The sequence below is a fragment of the Lactuca sativa genome, chromosome 8 (assembly GCF_002870075.4).
Source record: "Lactuca sativa cultivar Salinas chromosome 8, Lsat_Salinas_v11, whole genome shotgun sequence".
Classification (NCBI taxonomy): Eukaryota; Viridiplantae; Streptophyta; class Magnoliopsida; order Asterales; family Asteraceae; genus Lactuca; species Lactuca sativa.
This window is the reverse complement of record NC_056630.2, coordinates 309,117,454-309,136,131: the sequence shown is the minus strand read 5'-3', so window position 1 is coordinate 309,136,131 and position 18,678 is coordinate 309,117,454.

The following is an 18,678-nucleotide window of genomic DNA, read 5'->3' as shown; positions in this document are numbered from 1 at the left end:
GTACACACACATACACCCAGTTGTGTTGGAGCTATGTTTATGGATCCTGGATTTGATATAAATTGTGTTGAAAACTTGTTGGTTGTATTTGAGAATTAATGATGAGACATTTGTTTTATGAGTTTTAAAAGTGAAAATTTTGTTTGAAAAATGATGTTGTTAGAAGTTGGTATCAGAGCCTTGGTTTGAAGGATTTGGATACACCTACGGGCATATCTGGACTCAAACTGAGTATTTGAGAAAAGTTTTCAAAACGAAACAATTTTTTAAAAGAGTAAAAGATTCCAGAAAAAGCGGAAAAGAGTAGTGTGTACAATCGGCCAGCGCCCGAACGGTGATTTTCCAAAATACCCTTACGTTATGTGTTATGAGATGTGTTGTGTATGCTAGAGTAGGCTAGGTATTCATATTTAGGACTAGAGTGGCCTGATTTGTAATGTCTTAGCCTAGGAGTTACTGTTGGATAAGGTGTCTAAGTCCATAACTATTTCTGGTAAGTACTCGACCCGACTCGGCATGGTCCATTTGGGTTGCATGGCACCATGCAATTAGATATATTATAAGTTCTAATATATTAGTAATATTATTTAATTAGTTTGATCAAGAATTAATTTAGAATTAATTAAGTGATCAAAAGATAACTAATTAAATATATGGGTTGATTATGTAAATCATCCATATCTTGTATAGTGGGCTAAGAGGCTCCATGGATTATCAAATTGGGTTCCACCCATAGGATGCTCCATGGGAGTTACAAACCCACGGGTCATGGAAACGAAGAGTCATGACACATTAGGGTTTACATGGTGTAACCCTAGATGTGTCAACACTATATAACAGTTCTATTCTCCACCAAAATCAGTTACACATATGAAACAAGAGGGCTAGGCCGATTTTATGAAGTCTGTGTTCTCTCTAAAGTCTTTCCAAGAGCATTTGGTGTTGTGTGAAGCACTTGAGGCATCAGACTTGGGGTGCTAGGCTCACAAGGTTTCAAGGAACATAAGCAACAACAAGGTAAGTTATTCTATCTTTCATTCAAGTTAAAAATTGTTCCCCATGTATGCTAGATAGGAATATAACCTTGGAATTCAACTTTGCATGATAATTAGACAAACATAGATCCTAGGTTATTAGGGTTGCATGTACACCTAGGAAGTCTTAGAATGCTCAAAACCCATCAGTTACTGCTACTGTGAATTACCTCGAGTGTGAGTAGGTAGCAGAGAGGAGCTTATGAGAGGTCTACTGGGGGTAGCCTATGCTCAACAAGATATAGAGTACTTGTGATCTAGAATCCTAAGAGGACGACTTAGGATGAATATTGATGTGGTGTGGAAGGTAGTATAGGGTCCGTACTACTAGAAACACTTGATCAGTGAGCAGTCCAAGTAAGAATCCTTGGGGTACTAAGGAGCAAGTAGGGTTGAGTGATCGAGTGCGAGAATACCTAAGAGATTCTTTGATTTCTTTTGTGTGGCATTTCAGAGACATCATGGTGGGTACGTGCCACAACCCAGGGAGCAGCGGTGTTAGCGTTGATGAAATTCATAGGATGATTCATGATGAGGTGGCTGCAGTCATCCGAGCTGAGATATCAGAGATGTTTGGGTCTATCAAGACCATGCTGATTGAGACATTTGACAAGCGATATACTGCTCTTACCAAGGCTGCTGTTGCTGCAGCCACCGCAACTGTCACTGTCGTCATGCCACAGGGGGTGACTCGTTGCTGTACCGGGAGTTCGGCAACACGAAGCCACCAAAGTTTGATGGGACTCAGGATCCGATAGCCGCGATGATATGGATATCTGACATTAAGGGACGCTTCTACACATGTTCTTATCCAGAGCATCTGAGGGTACGGTTCGCGCTGAACCAGCTTCGCTTGGGAGCGAAGGACTTGTGGAAGTTTGTGACAGCAGACTTTACTACTGCAGAGCTTACCGCGGTGACTTGGGAGAGGTTCACTGTTATGTTTTGAGACGAGTATGTTCCCCTGGTGGAGAGGGAACAGTTGGCCTAGGAGTTCTTATCCCTCAAACAGGGGACTGAGTCTGTGATTATGATCACACAGAAGTTTCATGAGAGGGTGTTGTTTTGCCCTAAGCACGTGTCAACTAAGCAGGCACGTATGAGCCGATATCTGAGCATATTGAGGAGAGACACTCGTGAGTTCGTGACGAAAGCGACATACCGACCATTTTTCAAGTTCCAGGAAAATGCTCGGAAGAGGGAGATTGAGCTAGAGATTCATGCCAGGGAGGAGGCGGAGTCTCAGATGAGGGATAGGCGGCCGGCACAGTCTCAGCCAGCAGCCAAGCGGGCAAAGCCCGCTGATTCGAGATCGGGAGGCCAGAAGGGTAGCACTTGCGGGAAGTGCGGCAAGTGTCATGAGGGAGTCTGTTGAGCAGGTGCTTGCTACAAGTGTGGCAAGGAGGGGCACATAGCCAAGGATTGCCCCAAAGGGTTCATAATCTGTTTTCACTGTAACCAGACCGGCCATCAGAAGGCCGAATGTCGTAGCTCTTGCAGGGGTCAGCGCAAGGATCTGCACCTGCTGCTATTTGACCTACTGAGAGTCAGCCAGTGAAGGCCGAGGCACCGAAGGCTCGCGGGAGAGCCTTTCAGTTGACTGCGGAGGAGGTCCACGCAGTACCCGATGTAGTGGTTGGTATGTAATCTCTTATTCATGTTGTTTAAGTGATTTTATGCTTATACTATGATATGTGTAGGTACTTTTCTCGTGAATTATGTACCTGCTTTAGTGTTATTTGACTCAGGTACGATTCGATCCTTCGTATCTTTAGCATTTAGTCGCCACATTAGTGTTTGACGAGAGGCGCTGAGTCGGCCTCTAAGAGTCTCTATAGCCGATGAGCATGCGGTGTTTGCGACTGATGTGATCCGAGGATGTGTGCTTGAGATTTTTGGAGTTGAGTTTCCGGTAGATCTGGTACCGATCGCGATGGGTGATGTTTGTGTTATTGTGGGCATGGATCGGCTGAGTCGACTCGGAGCTATGATCAACTGCGAGCGTCAGATGGTGACGATATGAGACCCTAGTGGGGGGGGAGTGCTTACTATATATGGAGAGGCTACTAGATCTAGATCAGCATTTTGTTCGGCTGCTAGAGCGAGACAAAGTCTTTAGCAGGGTTGTCAGGGCTTTGTAGCGTATGTGATGGATACGCGAGTGACCGCTGAGGGATCGAGTTCGATCGCAGAGGTTCCGATAGAGAGTGAATTTTAAGATGTTTTTCCTGAGGAGTTCCGGGTGTGCCTCCAGAGAGGCAGGTGGAGTTCTGGACTGATTTAATTCCGGGGGCAGCACCTATTGCCAAGGCATCTTATCGTCTTGCACCGCCCGAGATGCAGTAGTTATCATCGCAACTGCAGGAGCTGTTGGGGACAGGTTTTATTTGACCGACAAGTTTTATTTCACACCGGATGCGCATTGATTACCAGGAGTTGAACAAGTTGACAGTCAAGAACCGTTATCCATTGTTAAGGATCGACGATCTATTCGATCAGTTGTAGGGCGCGTCTTGGTTTTCCAAGATTGACTTGAGGTTTGGATATCATCATATGAGGGTCCGCGAGGATGATATCCAGAAGACGGCCTTTAGGACCCATTACGGGCATTACGATTTTGTGGTGATGTATTTTGGGCTCACCAACGCACCGACAACGTTCATGGATCTCATGAACCGGATATGCAGGCCTATTCTAGATCTATTGGTGATCGTGTTCATCGACGACATTTTGGTATATTCGAGATCTAGAGAGCAGCTTGAGTAGCATTTGAGAGAGGTCCTCGGAGTATTGAGATCGGAGAGGCTTTATGCCAAATTCTCCAAGTGTGATTTCTGGTTACGAGAGGTCCAGTTCATGGGACACCTCGTTAAGTAGAATGGGATTTTAGTAGACCCGACCAAGATTTAGGCAGTTATGAGTTGGGAGGTGCTGAGATCCCCCACCGAGATAAGGAGTTTTCTGGGGTTGGCCGGCTACTACCAGAGGTTTATCAGATATTTCTCCAAGATTGTTGTTCCTCTCACCAAGTTGACCCGGAAGGGCATTGCTTTTGTTTGGGGTCCCGATCAGCAGACCTCGTTTGAGACTCTTCCCTAGAGATTGTGCGAAGCTCTAGTGTTAGCTCTTCCTGAGGGAATGGAGGACTTCGTGGTCTACTACGATGCATCTATATCAGGGTTAGGTACAATGCTTATGTAGGGAGGGCACGTGATAGCATATGCATCGAGGCAGCTGAAGCCTCATGAGACGAGGTATCCTACTCCCGATTTAGAGTTGCGGGTAGTGGTGTTTGCCCTCATGATCTTGTGCCATTACTTGTACGGGGTTCGGTGTACCATTTACACGGACCACAAGAGCTTGAAGTATCCGATGGATCAGCCTAACCTAAATATGCGCCATAGAAGGTGGTTGGACGTCGTAAAAGATTACGATTATGAGATTTTGTATCACCCGGGCAAGGCTAACATGGTAGCCTATGCCCTGAGCTGCAAGATGGAATGTGCCCCGATTCGGGATATATGCATGAGGATGACAGTGATGACTCCGGTATTGGATACTATTCGAGAGGCCCAGGCAGAGGCCATGAGACCGGAGAAACGCAAGAAGGAGCGGGTGATCGGCCAGGTATCCGAGTTTTTGATGGATAGCCGGGGACTCATGACCTTTCGAGGTCGAATTTATGTGCCTTATATGGACGGAGCTCGTAGCACTCTGATGGAGGAGGCGCATAGGTCGAGATTTTCGATCCATCCCGGGGCCACTAAGATGTATTTGTTGGATTAATGTCTAAGTCCATAACTATAATTGGTAAGACTTGACCCAACCCGGTATGGTCCATTTGGGTTGCATGGCATCATGCATTTGGATAGACTATAATGAGAGAAATAAGACACTTATGGTTATTAATATATTATAAGTTCTAGTATATTAATAATAAGAATAATAAGATTATTTAATTAGTATTGATCAAGAATTAATCTAGGATTAATTAAGTGATCAAAAGAAGACTAATTAAATATATGGGTTGATTGTGTAAATCATCCATACTTGTATAGTGGGCTAATCCTCCATGGATGCTCCATGGTGTATTTGAACCCATGGATCCAAGGAAATGGAAAGTCATGACAATTAGGGTTTACCCTAATTGTAACACTATATAAAGATCTTATTCTTGACAAAATCGGCCACTAGTATGATTCTAGAGAGGGCTAGCCGATTTCATGAAGTGTAGATTTCTCTCAAGTTATTCCAAGTGTATTTGGTGTTGTGTGAACCATTTTAGGTGTCACACTTGGGGCACTAGGCACTCAAGCTTCATGAAGACTTTTGTACATGAAAGAGGTATGTATTCTATCTTGTTATATTCATTATTTGGTATGCTAGATTAGGATAATACCTTGGATGTTCATAATTGCGTGTATAATAGAGAAAACATAGATCCAAGGTATTTAGGGTTGCATGTACACTTAGGAGTGTTAGAATGCTCATAACCCATTAGTGGTATTAGAGCCTAGGCTTGATTTCTTGTTATACTTGCAAAAGTAGCTGGAAAATTGAGTTTTGATGTTGTCTGCCCAGCAGACTCGCCGAGTCCAAGGCAAAATGCATCCAACTCGTCGAGTTGGTTCGTGCACTCGACGAGTTGGACCCCCAGATAGCATAAATTTGGCTTTTTTGGCTGGAATTGGACTAGGAACGTTACCCTAAGATGTTTTTGGACTTATAAACTTGTTTTTGATGTGGTAATGTTCATGCTAATCCAATTTCAAAGATAATTGTCAATAGATTCATGTTTTGTATTAGTTTAAGGTTTAGACTAATTACATGAAGAAATTTGATTTCAATTATCTTATTCTTATGAGTTGCTTGGATTAATAGAAAAGTTGAGTGAAATAGTTGTTTTCAATCCAAATTAATATAAGAGTTGATTCTAAAATGTGTTTTTGTAACTTGTCCTCAAGTTATATGAAAAGTCACATTTAAGTTTCATAAAACTCATAATAGTTGGCAAAGGTTACAAAAATGAAGAGTCTAGTTCTAATTAAATGGGTTTATGACTTTATAACTTGTCCTCAAGTTATGGAGGACCAAGAGTCTCTTCATTAAATAATAAATAAATAAATAAATAAATAAGTGTAACCTTAATTAATTCCATAAGTTATAAAATAAAGGAAAAAGTTAATTCTTTTATTAAAGTCTTCCATAACTTTTCCTCAATTTATGGAACTTGAAGAGTTTTTGGATTAAAACTACTTTAAACACGTAAGTTATGGAATTAATTAGTTTTGAATAGTTTCAAAACTTGCCCTCAAGTTTTGGAATTTGAAAAGTTTTCACTTATGAATACTATAATTCCAAGTTAGCCCTTAGAATTTTAAAAGTTAAAATTCAACCCTTATACTTTATAACATTATAAGTTAATAATATATATATGTATAAGAGTAAAGTCAGTCTTACCGCTAGTACGCCTCATTCACGAAGCCGGTCTATAAGGTGGGTATAAGGTTGTTGCCTATAAAATGGCAACTTAATGGGTGTCCACTCTCACCCACCGCTTGCTTGACTGGTGGAGGGTCGTTAGCCGAATGGGTTTGACAGGACTAGAATTCTCCCTTCATTAAAAGTATTAATGATAAATACTAAGTAACTAAACTCTTAATAATACCCAATCTTAGTTACTTAGGAAAATCCGAATAAGGTGCTAATCCGTGAAATTACACTTTGCACTTTGTTTAAGTCGGTTAGTGGAGCGTGTGTGGTTAACCGGCACACTAACTCGTATTTAAAAAGGTAGGCAAAGGGTAACTTGATGTTTATCATAGTATCGATGGAGTGTGTGTGGTTAACCGGCACATCGATTGAGGGGTAAACACTTAAGGGTACCAAGTAATTTGCATGGTTACTTCACACCTTGTTTTGTGATCCTCGGCATCGCAGTCACAAAAACCTGAAGGGCACACTCGAGATTGAAACATGCCATTGAACAGTTCAATGAATCTCAACAGATCTAGGAGTTTAAAAACCAATTAAAACCTAATAATACATTTCGTTTATCTTGGTGGAAATTAGTGAATCGTCATTCACCTACCTTCAAATATTTTATAGCTTGGATTACGGCATACCTCTTCTAAGTTATAAAATAGTTTGTTGGGTCCTAGCCTTAATATTTCATATTGGGTGTCATATTAAGGACTTTAAAATCAACTATCTTGAATATCTCCCCAAAGATGTCTGGTTTAGACATTTATGATCTTCCCAAATCTCTTGAAACAAGCTTTACTAAATGAAGATGATTCCCCATGGAAATCATACTTCTTTCACCTCCTCCAATTATTCTCCCTAACCCACAAGTTCAAGGTCACTCAAGCCCTATTGGCAAGGCAAGGTCTAGGTGTGATCACATCTTGGAGATGTAGTCACATATTGACAAGCTGGGAGAGTTGGGTGTATAAGTCTTGAGAAAGTTGGTGGTTCAATGACTTTCTAAGTCACATAGTGAGTTCCTTTGGGACACCTATGAAACAGACTATGACAAGACCCTTAATGATCTTATCTATTTGTTAAGATCAACTTCCTTAAAACTTGATGGACATTGACAATAGTGACACAGGAAATCCAGAAAAGCATTCTCTTCCCAATGGAAAGGGATCGGCCATAGTCAACTCGGTTGACCAAATGGTAAATAGAAAAGCTAAGTCTGTGATAGTCACGTCTACCATTATCAAAGGGTCCATATGTTTATATTGCCAAAGAAAGGGGCATTGGTTGCGAAGCTGCCAAATTTACCTAAGGATGTTAAAGTCAATAAGTTTGACTCTACTTCAGGTAAAGTCCACTATCTAACTCTGTTAAGTTTCTATTCTTAGATTCTTGATACATGATGTGACTGGGTCACATGGTGATGTTTTAAGAATCAAAGAAAAGTGAAGAAACTTAAAGAAAGAATATGCTAAATCTGATCGCATAGATGGATTTCTATTGCGTAGTTTGAAGATCGGATTCTTGAGCTACTTCTTAGGAGTTATGAGATATTGCTTAGGAATAGATAACAACAAGTTTTCATATGGATTGTAAGGATAAGTTTTTCCGCAATGGTTTTAAAATAAAAGAAAAATTTTCGATTTTATTTATTTTAAAATATCCTTACAATGGCATTTGAAGAAAAAAATTGTTGCTTATATGATTCCATTAATAGCAAGAGTGGAAATATGAAATTAATTCTTTCATTTGTGGTAATGTCTAAATTTACCAAATAAGGAAAGATTCTCATCACCCAAGTTTCAATTGGACCAGAACTTGGAATCATGCAAGTTGTATAGCATGATAAATGAGAACTTTCAAGTATTGGAAAATTAAGACTAACTACTTGTTCACATGGATGTGTGAGTCAAGTAACGGACTAAGGGATCGAGTACACATTCTTGTGCACTGATTAAGTCCACCACAAAAGATCGATAAGATTATTCGTCATAATTTACTAAAGCTTAGTAAATATGGTTATACTTACATGCTAAAGTATAACTCTGAGACATTGGAAAAGTTTCAATGTAAGGTAGAGCGAATAAGAAGAATCAACTTAGGCAGACGGATAAAAGTTTCTCAAATCTGAAAAGATGGGAGAGTACTTTAGTATCAATTTTTGTGATCATCTTAATGATTAAGAAACCATATCAAAGTTAGTTCTCTAAGGAAATCTTAGTGTATACTTATGACTAAGATGAGGAACTTGAATTGTTGAAATGGTTAAATCAAGAAGATGAGTCATACTTCGTTCCAATACAAGTCTTAGAGTCATACTCCAAGATTGTAACTTGAGTGACATGTCTTAAATAAGGTTTAAAACACTTGTCAAATGTAAGAGTAAAAGTTTTCTACTCTTGTACATTTGAACTTGGTAAGTTGTGATGTTTTGGATAAAACAAAGACCAACTTAGGCCAATTTTGTGAAGTGTTTGTCTTGATTAGAATCCACACTATCCCTTAAATATTTGACAAGGAAGTCTGATATGTCAAGAGGAAAGTGGGAGTCTTAAAGGTCTTGAAAGTCTCAAGAACTAATCAAGAATAAAACTTGAAATTCTTCACTAGCACACGACTTGAGGTTTATAACCTATCGTACTGACATATTCTGTGCCCATTGCAGTTAAAGTTGGCTTTGCATATGAGTTCTTAGAGTTCTCAATTGGTTGCATAACAACTTGGAAGCAATGGCAGGCCCTTGAGCTGCCAGGTGGCAAGAAGTTAAGATTGACTTCAATCCATATGAGTTTGGATTTGTCATTATCCTTGTCTTGTGACTATGGTTTTGACAATTCACATGGATAAGAACACATACACCATAAAAATCTAAGTGTCATAAGGTTTCTCTCCGATTCATGAAAATGATGGTGAGGAAACACTTTCACTAAGTAGACTTTAGCTAGATAGCAATTGTGATATTTGCATTCTCAAAGTCGTTAGTGGAGCATGTGTGGTTAACCGACACACTAACCTGGACTTGTGAGAAGTGGCAAAAAGGTCTAACCATTATGATTACGACATCCCTCTTCATAATTGTTTACAAACACAAGTGTGCTATCTAAGGGAAGGTGTATGATTTTGATAAACTTTTATCAAAACAATCTAGTATCAGAAATCTGAACTTTGGTAATAAAGTCAGCTGATTTCTGAGTACATGCCAAAGCTAGTGGGAGCATAAGTGTTATGCTAATAATCATCATGTTAGTGGGAGCATGATAATTATGATAAGTATTGCAAGTTAGCAATGTTACTTATAGAAAATAAAAGGTTTGAATTGGGAAAAGGTTGTTTTGCTATAATTAAGGGAGAGGAAATTATACTTCATCTCAAATCTAAAAGCTTAGATTGAGGTTTTAATCGTATTTAGTCAAGGGTATATATATGAACTTCATGTTGGAATGACTCAACATAAGGAAATTCTATATATGAGTCCATTATTTGCGTTCTAAAATTCGATTATGATTACGGCATCCCTTTTCATAATCTGAATTATGAGAACTTGGCAAATTGAAAAGGAAATGTTATAGCAAAAGACTGGTTTAGTCTTTATATGAGACATCATGAATCGTGTCCCATATGCTTCGGATATAGGATCGATTACATGTGCTATATTCATCCTTTCTAAAATTTTCCAAATGCCTGGGGCATTTAGAAGGAAAAAGATTTAGAACTGGATATGACTAAAAGGATTAAACAATTGTCGAGGACAATCTAAGGTTTACCAAAGATTGGTTGCTCAAGGATAGTTGGAAGTATAGTGATAATTCTGGAAGGACCATATTGACATAATCTATAAGGAGGCAACTCTTGTTCAGAAGTGATAGTAAAAATGGAATATGGAAATGTTTCAAAGTTAGAATTTTCAATCTGTTTAAGATTAGGAAACTTAATGCAAGAAGGATGTTTCCAAGGAGTTGATCTCCTTTGGAATGCTCTGTAACGGTTGTTGTCAAGTCTTTCTGACTTCGTGCATAATCATTACAAGAGGATTAATGCATATTTTAGAATATAACAGATTTCAGTAAATCGCATGAATTTCGAATTCTTGCATTTGCAGTAAGGATTTGGGTCTATGAAAAGAGAATCATTGAAGTTATGTTCAGTTGATCTAGTTCATAAAGTAAAGATCATAGACAAACATAGTATGCATACTTGGTGTGTGGCATGACTAGTGTTTAGAAAACATAGTGTACATGCTTAGAGCATGGGACAACTATTGTTTTAAATTCAAGAATAAAGTTGATAGCTGAAACAGTATACAATGAATAATGTGTAATCATATGGTGATAAATAAAAGGTGTTTTATTTATGTTCATAGGTTTTGATACCATATTGGATTCAATTATTCTTGTGTTTCATTTTGCATGTTTTGACTTCCAGAATAAACTAGGTTATTCTTCTGGAATGACTAAGTTATTCAAACTATCCACAGTCGGTCATATTTTGGAAGTAGATATGAATTAAGACTATCATGGGTTGGCTTGTAGAGGTCTAAGGTGTTGGACAAAGGGCTACAACACTCATGAGTGATCATAAGTTCTGAGTATTGGATTCAACCCGTGCTCATTGGAATCACTTCATGGATTTTATCACGAGTGATCATGAGACGATAATATCTTATATTCTTCAAACCTAGAGATATGAGTTGTTACTATGAGTTGGTTGTACATTGATTGCACGAAAACGCATTCGGTAACTCGGTGCTATAAAACGTGACTTTGTGTATGATTCAACAAGTAGTAGAATAAGCCATATGAGTCGAAGTCACTGAGAAAGGTCAGAGTTCATCTACAAGGTCAGAGTTCGACAGAAGCTTTTAAGAGCTACGATTGCCAGTCGGTTCTTGAAGTCATACACAATAATAGTTTTAGACTTATCCAAGTGGGAGACTGTTGGATTAATGTCTAAGTCCATAACTATAATTGGTAAGATTTGACCTGACTCGGCATGGTCCATTTGGGTTGCATGGCATCATGCATTTGGATAGACTATAATGAGAGAAATAACACTTAAGGATTACTAATATATTATAAGTTCTAATATATTAATAGGATTATTTAATTAGTATTGATCAAGAATTAATTAAGTGATCAAAAGAAGACTAATTAAATATATAGGTTGATTGTGTAAATCATACATACTTGTATAGTAGGCTAATGCTCCATGGATTATCAAGTTAGGCTAAAACCTATAGGATGCTCCATGGTGTATTTGAACCCATGGATCCAAGGAATTGGAAAGTCATGACAATTAGAGTTTACCCTAATTGTAACACTATATAAAGATCATACTCTTGGAAAAATTGGCTACTATGTAAGATACAGAAGGGCTAGCCGATTTCAAGTGTTCTACATTTCTCTCAAGGTTATTCCAAAAGCATATGATGTTGTGTGAACCATTTGAGGTGTCACACTTGGGGCACTAGGCACTCAAGCTTCATGAAGACTTTCTACATGAAAGAGGTATGTATTCTATCTTGTTATATTCATTATTTTGTATGCTAGATTAGGATAATACCTTGGATGTTCAAAATTTCATGTATAATAGAGAAAACATAGATCGAAGGTATTTAGCATTGCATGTACACTTAGGAGTGTTAGAATGCTCATAACCCATCAGTATTTGGATTTTAAGAGAGACTATTGGTGGCCCTGTATGAAGAGGGACGTCTAGTGGGCAATAGAGAGGTGCTTGATCTGCCACCGGATCAAGGCAGAGCACCAACTTCCACATGGTCCATTGCAACCTTTGGAGATTCCCCAATGGAAGTGGGAGCAGATCTCGATGGACTTAATCACCAAACTACCAAGGATGGTGCGTGGAGTTCATGCAATCTGGGTGATTGTGGATCGGTTGACGAAGAGTGCTCACTCCCTTGCTATTAGTGAGAGCTCTTCTGCTGAGAGGCTGGAAGAGATTTATGTGCGAGAGGTGGTAGCTCGGCATGGAGTACCAACGTGCATAGTGTCGGATCGGCATGTGCATTTTACTTCCAGATTCTGGAAGAAGTTCCATGAGGAGTTGGGAACACGACTGTATTTTAGTACTGCCTACCACCCATAGACAGACGGACAGAGTGAGCAGACTATTCAGACGCTCAAGGACATGCTTTGGGAATGCGTTATGGAATTCGGTGGGAGTTGGGACACATTCCTACCCTTGGCTGAGTTTTCCTATAACAACATCTATCACTCGAGCATCAGTATGCCTCCCTTTGAGCTTCTTTATGGAAGGAGGTGTGGTACTCCCATCTGTTGGGAACAGGTGGGGCAAAGAGTTATGGGCGGCACTGAGATAGTGCTGAAGAAGACCGAGCAGATTCAACAGGTCAGGCAGAGGTTGCAAACGACTCAGAGTCGTCAGAAGAGTTACGCAGACAAACGACGATTCGAGCTTGAGTTCCAGGTCGGAGATTTTGTGCTTCTGAAAGTTTCCCCATGGAAATGAGTAATATGGTTTTGGAAGCAGGGCAAGTTGGGAACTCGATTTATTGGACCTTTCAGGGTGATTTCTAGGGTAGGCAATGTAGGATATCAGCTAAAGCTACCTGAGGAGTGGAGCCAGATCCAGAGCACCTTCCACATGCCCAGTTGTGGAAGTGTGTGGCTGATGAGATGGCAGTAGTACCATTACACAATATTTAGTTGGATGCAAGCCTGAATTACATCGAGAGGCTGATCGTGATCCTAGGTCAGTAGGTGAAGGTTCTAAGGAACAAGGAAGTGCCTCTGGTTCAGGTCTAAAGGCAGCATCGGAAGGGGTCCGATTTGACTTGGGAACCGGAGTCGGAGATGCGGGAGCAGTACCCCGAGTTATTTGCGGAGCAAGACTTCGAGAGCGAAGTCTGATTCTGGTGGGGGAGAATTTTAACATCCAGGAATCAGGTATATCTCCTTGGCCCTTCTTCTTTCCTTAAGTTGTCAGTTTTAGCCCATGTGTGGTTTGTGTGATAAACGAGTACATTGGGCATAATAGAGAGTACACCGCGTGTAATCATGAGCGTATTCATGACGTGGGGGTTGCCTAGTACGCGGGGCGTACCAGGCCCAGAATGAAACCTTAATTCTAATTGAGCCCCCTATTTAAAGAATGTTATGGCCTCATTGTTGGCCACCATTTCCAGAGACTTGTCCATCCAAAACCCTAATCCTCGTTCTTGTAGCTAGAGAGTGCCTTTGAGAGCTTGCTCGTGTGTTCTTGAGCATTAGGAGTGGCAAGGAAGCTTTGGAGAAGGAGTAAGAGCCCAAGTACTTGGATCTGAGCTTAGCAGTGTGGGAAGCTTCTATTAGAGGTATAAAGCTTCAAGCTTTCTTCCTTTTTCTATTTTGTGTTCATATATGGGGTGTTTTTGGGTTTTTGTCCCAAAAGTTGATGGCTTTGTGAGTTGATGAGCCCTAAGGACCAAGATTTGTCCCTTGCTAGCGTATTTCGTGTTATAAGGTCATAAAAATCCAATCTTGGTCATTAAGAACTAACCATGCATGGGATATGAGCTTAAGGATGTAAATGGATAAAGGTTTTGAGTGTTTAAAGCCAAACCAGCCATGCAAAGGGAAAAAGCCTTTGACTTTATGGATTAAGAGACTGTAGGAGGTCCAGACTGTATTTTGAGCCAAGATCTTAACTTATTAAGACCATAAGTGAGATAAGAGTAGAACCGGGACATACGTTGAGCGTAAATCCCAATACGCGGGGCGTAGGGTTCAAGCAGCCCGGTATCAACGTAGCGGTCGAGTACGCCCAACGTAAGGATCTGGTACACGCAGCGTACTCATAGGCGTTGACTTTTAGGGTTCGGTCAACAAGTGGACTTTTGGACTCATGAAGGTGTAAAATGGTCGTTTACCCTTCTGTGAGAACTTAGGGGTTGTCTAGCTTAATGAGTGATGTTATTAAATAAGAATTTTTGTTTGTGTGTATTAGACAGAGGCTAGACCGGAGATGTCAGTTCGTGATTATCCTGAGTTAGTTCGAGGTGAGTTTTCTCACTATACTTTTCCTAGAGTGGTAGTTATGTGTGATCGGAAGGTCTTATGTGCTATGATGAATATTTGATTCTTTGTGATATGTATGTGTTATGTCATGAGTCGCTTGGTCGGGCCGCAAGGTCGACAGGGTTGGACTAGAAGGTCAACAGAGTTAGACCAGAAGGTCAATAGAGCAGGGCCGGAAGGTCATCAGGGTAGGGGTGGAAGGTCTACCATAGTTGTGGAACCGGAAGGTCCACTGAGACACATTGACTGGAAGGTCTCGTGGAGCTATAGCCTCGAGTGGCTAATTTATATGCATGTGGTATTTTGGGGAACTCACTAAGCATTTATGTTTACCATGTTATGTGTTATGTGTTTCAGGTACTACCGATGATCGCGGGAAGTCACCGACTTGATTTTACACACACACCCAGTTGAGATGGAGCTATATTTATGGATCCTGGATTTGATATAAATTGTGTTGAAAACTTGTTGGTTGTTTTTGAGAATTATTGATGATACATTTGTTTCATGAGTTTTAAAATTGAAAATTTTGTTTGAAAAATCATGCCGTTACAAAAAACTCAATTATATCATCTTAATTACCTGAAATGCGAGATAATGTAGGGGGTTTCTTTTGATGATTTCGTTTTTTGTGGATTCATTTTCTTTTTTATAACACTTGGTTTGATTGGAGTGGAAGTTTACTACGGTTTTGTGAAAAACGATTTAAATTCACCACTTGGTTTTTGCCCCCCTTTTGTTCATTTTTTCATGTCTGACAGAGGTCATGTTTGACAGGGTAGTTAGTCCATTGTTTGTTCATTATGTGGTTTTCGGGTTTAAATTTGCCACTATTTATATCATTAGTTTTTAGTGTTCATTAGGCTGCTTCTTTTTTAATTATTGTGATTTTTCGGTCTCAATTATATCATTTTACTTACTTGAAATGGTTCCTACCAATAGTGCAGGGGCACTTCCATCAATATCCATTTTTCCCTTTTAAATAATCCCATCAGTTCTTTATATATTGGCTTGAAAATAGAAATGTAATTTTTCCTTGATGGAACTCCCATAATATACGCACCTCATGTTCCCTTATATGATCTAATCGTTTTTTTTTTTTCAGTTTTTTTAAAACTTCTGATGCTGAATGTAACATATCCCGTATAACAGATGGAATTTTAAAATCAAGATTGATAATAACAACCAATCCAATAACCACTCCAATAACGTTTGATGATTTTGCGAACTTACCCTCTTAATGATCAAATGGGTGTATTTGCCCTACATAGTTGGGTTGTTGATTACGTGGCACAAGTTCGGTTAATTAACTTACTAACACGTTGGTGTGGATTATAAAATAATGTTGATTATACTGAGATTGAATAACACTCAATTGAAATTATATTAATGTACATAATAGTCTATTTTCAGACTTTGATCCATAAACCCATTATCCATAAACCCATTTTCATTTTTATTAATTAAAGATGTGCTACATGTATTGATCGATATATTTATATTGAAACTATATTGATTGATATGTTGTTTCATGTTTCTAAATGATTAAAACTAAACACCATGGTTTGTTCCAATACAATTGTGTTTACTAGAGGTACACTCAATGTAGGCTTCAAAAAGCCTTGCAGGTTTTGGTTATATATGCTTTTTATATATTTTAATAAAACTATTTATTCATGCAAATATTTTCACATCTTCTATGGATTTTTTTATAAGTATTTGTGTCATTTGACTTTTGGTTAATCCTAAATGCTGTATGGATTTTACTTATTCTTTAATACATATAAATACATAAATATATGTAATTTCATTATCTATGTGTTACTATGTTGCTGATTACAAAGGTTGTTATTTGTTATATTTATAAATAAATATGTAAGTAGTTGTCACTTTAGTCTTTTGGTTGCATTTTGTAACCTCCGGATCTAGAAGGCCAATTATGGAAATAATTTTCCTTTTCAGGGTCCAACACGTCGAGTTTATGGCATAAACTTGACGTGTTGGAAGCTTTTGGGGCACGAGTTTTTAAGGATCAACTCGTCGAGTTGGTGAAGAGAACTTGACGAGTTGGACGCTGTTTGAGAAACCCTAATTTTTGGGTCTTCACCATATTTAAATACCTTAAGTTCCACGTGGTGGCCTCATTCCCAGCCTCCATAGCCCCTAACCCTAATCTTAAAACCCTAGAGCATCCTTGAGTGTTGTGAGCTCATTGTGAGTGTGTTTTGGTGTGTTGGAAGCTCATTGAAGGGAAGAAAAGCTTGGTGCTAGGTGGTGGTTCAAGTAAGAGCTTTCAGATCTTGAATCTCTCACTACAAGAAAAATACCCTTTTACAACGCGCAAACCACGACACTCATTGATTTATGTTACGCAATAGAGAGTGACATTAAAAAAGTGTCATCTGTTTAAAAAATTTAAGGATTTAGGTCACACATGATTGTGTGCCCTTAAATTAGTGTCATAAGAAAAAAAATTAAAAACACGGAGGGCGTTGTATCTTAAATGCGCGTCCTCTATAAGCGTCGCTTTATAATTTTAATGAAACGCGCGTACATACGGGGGAAAATGAAATCCTTAAAATTTTGAAAACCCCCCTTGTTCTTTTCTACGTTCTTTCTATCTTTCATATTCGCAATCGATTTTCTGCTCTCCCTCCTCTCCGATCTGCTTCTCCGCTACTCCTAACCTTACATGTTAATCATCTCATCGGATCGCTGCTCTAGTGTTACTCTGAAGATCAAGAAATTTCAATCCCTAGTCTCCCACTGAGATAGAGACGAAAGAGAAGAAACATGAAAAATGCTTATTTTAATCGATTTTACTCTTCCAAACCTAATTGTATTCATGCGTTAAATTCATTCATATTCGTCATTGACCTTCATATGTTCATTACTAACCTAATTCTGGCTTCTGATGAGTCTTTGAATCCATATGCAGGATTCTACGGGAAAAATCACCGTAGGTTCTCAGGTATGGGTGGAAAACACATCGATGGTTGAATAATCATAGATACACTATAGCATTGCGCTCACAGATCCGAAGCTGTGAACAATGGCGGGTCCTGTGGGTCGTACAGGAACGAACGCGTCACAATCGATTCGTGGATCTAGAATCGTCGTTGCAATTGCTTCAAGAAAGTTATCAGATTGCAAGATTCGGTCGCGATTTTGTTGAATTTATGTAATGAATTTATAGCGTTCAAGATTCATCTGATCAGAGTCTCAAAAAATGAGCATTGGCATGCAAATGGTGACTGCTCGAGACCTTATCGATGAGGCCAAGAAACGGATTGTTTTCATGTCCATGTGCGTTATTGGACTCTCGTATCTCATTTCTTACGGATAGGTTCATATCTTTAACATTCAGACATGAGGATATGAATTGTTCTTTATTTCGTTACATAGTGAGGGAAACACTTGCTTGTGCAGTAATACGACCTGTTATAAATTTAGCAAATACCCGGTTTTTATAAATTCGGTTAATTTTTTACTTTTTTTTTTATTAATCTTGTTTCTTGTAGTGTTCTTTATTTCTTTCTTTTATTGGAATTAGGTTTATTAATGAAAGGATTGAAAATGTAGTTCAAAATTCAGCAAGAAACCCTGAAAAAGTATCAACCGGCAGCAAGGTAAGGTATTGTCTCTTTTTTATTCTACTAAAGTACCAAAATACCCATGTTACATATATAATTTAATTATTGTTATAAGCTGATCTTAAGGATGCTTATCCAACTGTCATGGAAGATTTATAGGTATTTCTAACCTCCAAAATTACCTTTTTGGTTCTTAGCTATACCGAAATATCCATCAAAGGAGCATCTGGAGGAGAGATTGTTGTTAGCAATTCATGAAGCCAATGAAGGATTTCGTTTCGTTTAACATTTATTTAATATAATATATCAAAACTCATGACTCGGTAATGATATATATATATATATATATATATATATATATATATATATATATATATATATATATATATATATATATATATATATATGTATATTATAAATATACATACATATATAACTCATGACTCAGTAATGAATTTGTCATCCTATGCTGCTATGCTAACCAACTACTATTTTCACATCTGTTGCTAGAAATTCATGAAGCCAATGAAGGAT